The 8,655-nt window shown below is 40.1% G+C and overlaps 1 non-coding gene across 1 annotated transcript; it reads right to left on the reverse strand.

Moving 5' to 3' along the window:
• Positions 1–4,223: 4,223 nt before the first annotated feature.
• Positions 4,224–4,339, reverse strand: LOC124875797. The gene has a single exon (XR_007040132.1). It is a non-coding gene; the product is annotated as a U5 spliceosomal RNA (small nuclear RNA).
• Positions 4,340–8,655: the final 4,316 nt, after the last annotated feature.

An 8,655-nucleotide genomic window follows, 5' to 3' on the forward strand; every position in this document is an offset into this window, starting at 1 on the left:
AGATGTTTCACAAACTCTACAGAAATAAAATTGGAGTTCTTAATCATCCAACTACGTAAATATTATAATTCAACTACTTATTCTATTTCAATATTATACTAAAATTATAATACTATTGTTGTATTTTCATTTCTTTTCATTAATAAAGACTACTTCCTAATTCTGTTGAAACAGATGCAAAATCTTCACCCACAATTTTAAGACAAACTGTGCTGTTATTTCAACAATTCTTAACTGTAGGATGGTCAGTGAGGAGAGTTAAAAGTGAATACAGGTCCTTCTCAAAATATTAGCATATTGTGATAAAGTTCATTATTTTCCATAATGTCATGATGAAAATTTAACATTCATATATTTTAGATTCATTGCACACTAACTGAAATATTTCAGGTCTTTTATTGTCTTAATACGGATTATTTGGGCATACAGCTCATGAAAACCCAAAATTCCTATCTCACAAAATTAGCATATTTAATCCGACCAATAAAAGAAAAGTGTTTTTAATACAAAAAACGTCAACCTTCAAATAATCATGTACAGTTATGCACTCAATACTTGGTCGGGAATCCTTTGGCAGAAATGACTGCTTCAATGCGGCGTGGCATGGAGGCAATCAGCCTGTGGCACTGCTGAGGTCTTATGGAGGCCCAGGATGCTTCGATAGCGGCCTTTAGCTCATCCAGAGTGTTGGGTCTTGAGTCTCTCAACGTTCTCTTCACAATATCCCACAGATTCTCTATGGGGTTCAGGTCAGGAGAGTTGGCAGGCCAATTGAGCACAGTGATACCATGGTCAGTAAACCATTTACCAGTGGTTTTGGCACTGTGAGCAGGTGCCAGGTCGTGCTGAAAAATGAAATCTTCATCTCCATAAAGCTTTTCAGCAGATGGAAGCATGAAGTGCTCCAAAATCTCCTGATAGCTAGCTGCATTGACCCTGCCCTTGATAAAACACAGTGGACCAACACCAGCAGCTGACACGGCACCCCAGACCATCACTGACTGTGGGTACTTGAGACTGGACTTCTGGCATTTTGGCATTTCCTTCTCCCCAGTCTTCCTCCAGACTCTGGCACCTTGATTTCCGAATGACATGCAGAATTTGCTTTCATCCGAAAAAAGTACTTTGGACCACTGAGCAACAGTCCAGTGCTGCTTCTCTGTAGCCCAGGTCTGGCGCTTCTGCTGCTGTTTCTGGTTCAAAAGTGGCTTGACCTGGGGAATGCGGCACCTGTAGCCCATTTCCTGCACACACCTGTGCACGGTGGCTCTGGATGTTTCTACTCCAGACTCAGTCCACTGCTTCCGCAGGTCCCCCAAGGTCTGGAATCGGCCCTTCTCCACAATCTTCCTCAGGGTCCGGTCACCTCTTCTCGTTGTGCAGCATTTTCTGCCACACTTTTTCCTTCCCACAGACTTCCCATTGAGGTGTCTTGATACAGCACTCTGGGAACAGCCTATTCGTTCAGAAATGTCTTTCTGTGTCTTACCCTCTTGCTTGAGGGTGTCAATAGTGGCCTTCTGGACAGCAGTCAGGTCGGCAGTCTTACCCATGATTGGGGTTTTGAGTGATGAACCAGGCTGGGAGTTTTAAAGGCCTCAGGAATCTTTTGCAGGTGTTTAGAGTTAACTCGTTGATTCAGATGATGAGGTTCATAGCTCGTTTAGAGACCCTTTTAATGATATGCTAATTTTGTGAGATAGGAATTTTGGGTTTTCATGAGCTGTATGCCAAAATCATCCGTATTAAGACAATAAAAGACCTGAAATATTTCAGTTAGTGTGCAATGAATCTAAAATATATGAATGTTAAATTTTCATCATTACATTATGGAAAATAATGAACTTTATCACAATATGCTAATATTTTGAGAAGGACCTGTATATGCTTTAAGCAGCCACTTAATTTCTCAGTTTATCTCTATTGTAGGCCTATACCTGTAAATTCTCACTTCCTGCCTACATTAAGAATCCTGTCTAGAAAGAATTAAAAATTGTCACTGAACTTTTAGCTGGTCTGCTTCTAATTTTAGGCACATTTTTAACATTTCTACAAATGTGTTTCACCCGCCAAATTCATTTACCCTGCATTTTGGATTGTTAGGAATAACCTTGCTAACTATTACTAATAGATGAGCTTTTACACACAGACCAGAATGATAAAGTATGAATGCTAACGTTTTACTTTTCTTAGAATAGGATAATAATCCTCAGTGACCTACAGTTTGACATAACGTTTAGTGCATTGGGTTGATTGTGGAACGTACTGTAACAGGAGCAATTAAAATGCTGCAGCCACACTTACATTCAGGGTTCGACACCTGCTATTACACACGCTGTCAGATAGACACCAGAATGGTGACACATAGTCTACTGACAAACACTGAGGGAGTCTACATCCCATGGAAGGAGTACCAGACATAAAACCCATGTGTGACCTTCTTTCGGGGCTGTTTCGTCACTTGGATAACCGAGCGGGTTACGGACGGGAGCCATCAGCGCTGATGTCTGTAACCATTCCTCTGCCTTATTTAGAATAAAAGTGTTGAGAGTTGTTGAGAGTATAGAACAGTTTTAGAGCCATTATTTTTAAGAGAAAGGGATTGTAAGCAGAGATGATGCTTCTGGGGAAAAGAATTCAGGGGAGATCCAAAGCGTCTGACCGCCAACAGGGTGTGGTAGCTCAGACAGGAGAAATGCAAATTTACAGAGTTTTTTCATTATATTTTCTGTAGAAAAACATATAGAAAAGCAAAAGAAATTCTCACAAAGAAAAAAAAAAACCAAACATCTGAATGTATTAAATTTGAGTACTACAATATCCATCTCTATAAACCAAATTTAGTTGCCTCTGCATAAAGTTTTTCAGTTAACAGTCCTCCATCGTCCATACCTGCTTACATTTGCAGGGTAGCGGTGGGTTAGTGCCTGTCTCTAGTGATAATTGGGCAAGAAGCAGGGTACACCCTGGCAGGTCGCAGGTCCATTACAGGGCAACACAAACATACAGGATAAACAACCATGCACGCACCCACTCATACCCATGTGCAATTTACACTAACCTAACCATCTGGTTTTTGGACTGTGGGAGGAAGCTGCAGAGCCCAGAGAAAACCCATGCATGTACAGGGAGAATGTGCCAGATCCATGCAGAAAGAGCCCAGGCCGGGATTTGAGACCAGAACCTTTTTGCAGTAAGGCAATAGTACTTGTCAGTGCAGTACCTTGTAGCCCAGTAAGAATCTTGCACTGAATTAATTGAAACTAAGAATTTCATGAAAGAAAAACTAATGCAAGGGGATTGTTCAATATTAAAAAAACTAAGACAAAAAAATGAAAGTATTTACAAAAATAATTAAATAAACTTATTCAAAATATTAATGATACCATAAATACCACTTAAAAAAAACTAACATAAGCATTTCATTTGTAGTTTTTTTTTTTTTTTTTACAGTGAGCTGACAGGAAAGGGGTGAGACCGTTCAGCAAAGGTCAACAGGAGTGGGAGTCGAATCCGTGACGGCTGCGTTGAGGACTAAGGCCTCTGAACACGGGTCCCCGATTTTACCCCTGCGCCAACTCTGTGTCTCAATTCAGGACCTTCTAGTAGCATTTTTTTGAGATCATTGAAACAGGAGTGAAGACATAATTTGTAAATAAGATCATAATTACAAATAATACCAAAGGAAAACAGGACTAAATATACTAATAATAATGCTATTTGATGATACTATAAGGGTAAAAAGTAGATAAAAATACAAATCACACATAAATCATGTCCATATCTGTCTTACACTTCAACTTTATAGCCTTAACTGTGGCGTCAGGGGAACATCGTCTAGATATGTTGACGGTCGAGTTCGCCCTCTGCTGGAGGTTAATTGGAAATGCAACGCAAAGCAATGAATCGTAAGCTTCCTCAAGTCTTTGCTTTGAAATAAAATTAGTTTCATTCCGTGCTGTTTGTCCGCTTGCAGATTTCTTCTGTTTTTGCCCTTTAGTTAAAATTTGAGACAAGATCATTTTAATTTAGTCACAGATAATCTGAGACAATGCATTTTATCAACAAACGGAGAAACGTGGAAGTGTTAAATCCTCACAATGTGAGATCGACCAGCCAACAAAATCACACACAAACATCAACGCGTCCGTAAAACAAGAAAAAAAAATTAAATTCAGATTTTTGCTTCTTTAAAATATTTTTTTACTTTAAACAGCTATAGAAACCCTGCGAGTAGCAGGGTAGTAAAAAATTTTAGATAAAGCTCATGTTGTTCCTCTTCACGGAAATCTTTAGTAAAAGGCGAAAGATTTATACGATCTGAAAAGAAACATGAGTGCATAACTAGCTGTCGGATCCATAACTATTTATACTCCGACATAACATTCACAGTGACGGTGACGCTGAGCCAAACTTTCAACGAAAAAAGTTTGAATTAAAACGACAACAGATCACAGAAGGGTTACAATAGCGTTAATAAATACGAGTATTATCACAAAAACCACAACTGATTAGTTCTGACAACTTTAAATACTACTTTGATTAAACTGTAAAACACATCACGTGGTGCATGCTGGTTATTGATCTGCTTACATCTTGGCTAATTCGTACCCAGGAACGTTTTGCCAGCTCAGTAATAAAGCAAAACCAATACGACTACTTGAACGCCTCTTTACGGACCCAGTAGTTCAAAAAACAACGAAAACGAGCCTCTGTGTTGACAAGGGAATATATATTTTCTGAATCGTGCAGAACGCGGGAGATAAAGCTATAACAATCCTTTTGTGTATTTACAATACAGACCAAAAGTTTGGACACACCTTCTCATTCAGAGTTGTCTTTATTTTCATGACTATGAATATTGTAGCTACCCACTGAAGGCATCAAAACTATGAATTAACACATGTGGAATTATATAGTGAACAAAAAAGTGTGAAACAACTGAAAATATGTCTTATATTCCAGGTTCTTCAAAGTAGCCACCTTTTGCTTTGATTCCTGCTTCACACACTCTTGGCATTCTGTTGATGAACTTCAAGAGGTCGTCACCTGAAATGGTTTTCACTTCACAGGTGTGCCCTGTCAGGTTTAATAAGTGGGATTTCAAGCCTTATAAATGGGGTTGGGACCATCAGTTGTGTTGTGCAGGAGGTGGATACAGTATACAGCTGATAGTCCTACTGAATAGACTGTTAGAATTTGTATTATGGCAAGATAAAAGCAGCCAAGTAAAGAAAAACGAGTGGCCATCATTACTTTAAGAAATGAAGGTCAGTCAGTTCGAACAATTGGGAAAACTTTGAAAGTGTCCCCAAGTGCAGTCACAAAAACCATCAAGCACTACAAAGAAACTGGCTCACATGAGGACCGCCCCAGGAAAGGAAGACCAAGAGTCCCTTCTGTTGTGGACGTTAAGTTCATCCGAGTCACCAGCCTCAGAAATCGCAGGTTAACAGCAGCTCAGATTAGAGAACAGGTCAATGCCACACAGAGTTCTAGCAGCAGACACATCTCTAGAACAACTGTTAAGAGGAGACTGTGTGAATCAGGCCTTCATGGTAAAATACCTGCTAGGAAACCACTGCTGAGGACAGGCAACAAGCAGAAGAGACTTGTTTGGATTAAAGAACACAAGGAATGAACATTAGACCAGTGGAAATCTGTGCTTTGATCTGATGAGTCCAAGTTTGAGATCTTTGGCTCCAACCACCGTGTCTTTGTGCGGCGCAGAAGAGGTGAACGGATGGACTCTACATGCCTGGTTCCCACCGTGAAGCATGGAGGAGGAGGTGTGATGGTGTGGGGGTGCTTTGCTGGTGACACTGTTGGGGATTTATTCAAAATTGAAGGCATACTGAACCAGCATGGCTACCACAGCATCTTGCAGCAGCATGCTATTCCATTCGGTTTGCGTTTAATTGGACCATCATTTATTTTTCAACAGGACAATGACCCCAAACACACCTCCAGGCTGTGTAAGGGCTATTTGACCAAGAAGGAGAGTGATGGGGTGCTACGCCAGATGACCTGGCCTCCACAGTCACCGGACCTGAACCCAATCGAGATGGTTTGGGGTGAGCTGGACCGCAGAGTGAAGGCAAAAGGGCCAACAAGTGCTAAGCATCTCTGGGAACTCCTTCAAGACTGTTGGAAAACCATTTCAGGTGACTACCTCTTGAAGCTCATCAACAGAATGCCAAGAGTGTGCAGAGCAGTAATCAAAGCAAAAGGTGGCTACTTTGAAGAACCTAGAATATAAGACATATTTTCAGTTGTTTCACACGTTTTTGTACAGTATATAATTCCACATGTGTTAATTCATAGTTTTGATGCCTTCAGTGTGAAGCTACAATATTTATAGTCATGAAAATAAAGACAACTCTTTGAATGAGAAGGTATGTCCAAACCTTTGGTCATTATTGTATGTTGTTTCAACTACAACCTTTACTGGGTTACAACAGAATGTGTGGTACCAAGAATGCATTTGAAAACTAAGATGTTTCACAAACTCTACAGCAATAAAATTGGAGTTCTTAATCATCCAACTACATAAATATTATAATTCAACTACTTATTCTATTTCAATATTATACTAAAATTATAATACTATTGTTGTATTTTCATTTATTTTCATTAATAAAGACTACTTCCTAATTCTGTTGAAACAGATGCAAAATCTTCACCCACAATTTTAAGACAAACTGTGCTGTTATTTCAACAATTCTTAACTGTAGGATGATCAGTGAGGAGAGTTAAAAGTGAATACAGGTCCTTCTCAAAATATTAGCATATTGTGATAAAGTTCATTATTTTCCATAATGTCATGATGAAAATTTAACATTCATATATTTTAGATACATTGCACACTAACTGAAATATTTCAGGTCTTTTATTGTCTTAATACGGATGATTTGGGCATACAGCTCATGAAAACCCAAAATTCCTATCTCACAAAATTAGCATATTTAATCCGACCAATAAAAGAAAAGTGTTTTTAATACAAAAAACGTCAACCTTCAAATAATCATGTACAGTTATGCACTCAATACTTGGTCGGGAATCCTTTGGCAGAAATGACTGCTTCAATGCGGCGTGGCATGGAGGCAATCAGCCTGTGGCACTGCTGAGGTCTTATGGAGGCCCAGGATGCTTCGATAGCGGCCTTTAGCTCATCCAGAGTGTTGGGTCTTGAGTCTCTCAACGTTCTCTTCACAATATCCCACAGATTCTCTATGGGGTTCAGGTCAGGAGAGTTGGCAGGCCAATTGAGCACAGTGATACCATGGTCAGTAAACCATTTACCAGTGGTTTTGGCACTGTGAGCAGGTGCCAGGTCGTGCTGAAAAATGAAATCTTCATCTCCATAAAGCTTTTCAGCAGATGGAAGCATGAAGTGCTCCAAAATCTCCTGATAGCTAGCTGCATTGACCCTGCCCTTGATAAAACACAGTGGACCAACACCAGCAGCTGACACGGCACCCCAGACCATCACTGACTGTGGGTACTTGACACTGGACTTCTGGCATTTTGGCATTTCCTGCTCCCCAGTCTTCCTCCAGACTCTGGCACCTTGATTTCCGAATGACATGCAGAATTTGCTTTCATCCGAAATCAGTACTTTGGACCACTGAGCAACAGTCCAGTGCTGCTTCTCTGTAGCCCAGGTCTGGCGCTTCTGCTGCTGTTTCTGGTTCAAAAGTGGCTGGACCTGGGGAATGCGGCACCTGTAGCCCATTTCCTGCACACACCTGTGCACGGTGGCTCTGGATGTTTCTACTCCAGACTCAGTCCACTGCTTCCGCAGGTCCCCCAAGGTCTGGAATCGGCCCTTCTCCACAATCTTCCTCAGGGTCCGGTCACCTCTTCTCGTTGTGCAGCATTTTCTGCCACACTTTTTCCTTCCCACAGACTTCCCATTGAGGTGCCTTGATACAGCACTCTGGGAACAGCCTATTCGTTCAGAAATGTCTTTCTGTGTCTTACCCTCTTGCTTGAGGGTGTCAATAGTGGCCTTTTGGACAGCAGTCAGGTCGGAAGTCTTACCCATGATTGGGGTTTTGAGTGATGAACCAGGCTGGGAGTTTTAAAGGCCTCAGGAATCTTTTGCAGGTGTTTAGAGTTAACTCGTTGATTCAGATGATTAGGTTCATAGCTCGTTTAGAGACCCTTTTAATGATATGCTAATTTTGTGAGATAGGAATTTTGGGTTTTCATGAGCTGGATGCCAAAATAATCCGTATTAAGACAATAAAAGACCTGAAATATTTCAGTTAGTGTGCAATGAATCTAAAATATATGAATGTTAAATTTTCATCATTACATTATGGAAAATAATGAACTTTATCACAATATGCTAATATTTTGAGAAGGGCCTGTATATGCTTTAAGCAGCCACTTAATTTCTCAGTTTATCTCTATTGTAGGCCTATACCTGTAAATTCTCACTTCCTGCCTACATTAAGAATCCTGTCTAGAAAGAATTAAAAATTGTCACTGAACTTTTAGCTGGTCTGCTTCTAATTTTAGGCACATTTTTAACATTTCTACAAATGTGTTTCACCCGCCAAATTCATTTACCCTGCATTTTGGATTGTTAGGAATAACCTTGCTAACTATTACTAATAGATGAGCTTTTACACACAAACCAGAATGATA

This window comes from Girardinichthys multiradiatus, chromosome 10, assembly GCF_021462225.1.
Source record: "Girardinichthys multiradiatus isolate DD_20200921_A chromosome 10, DD_fGirMul_XY1, whole genome shotgun sequence".
NCBI lineage: Eukaryota > Metazoa > Chordata > Actinopteri > Cyprinodontiformes > Goodeidae > Girardinichthys > Girardinichthys multiradiatus.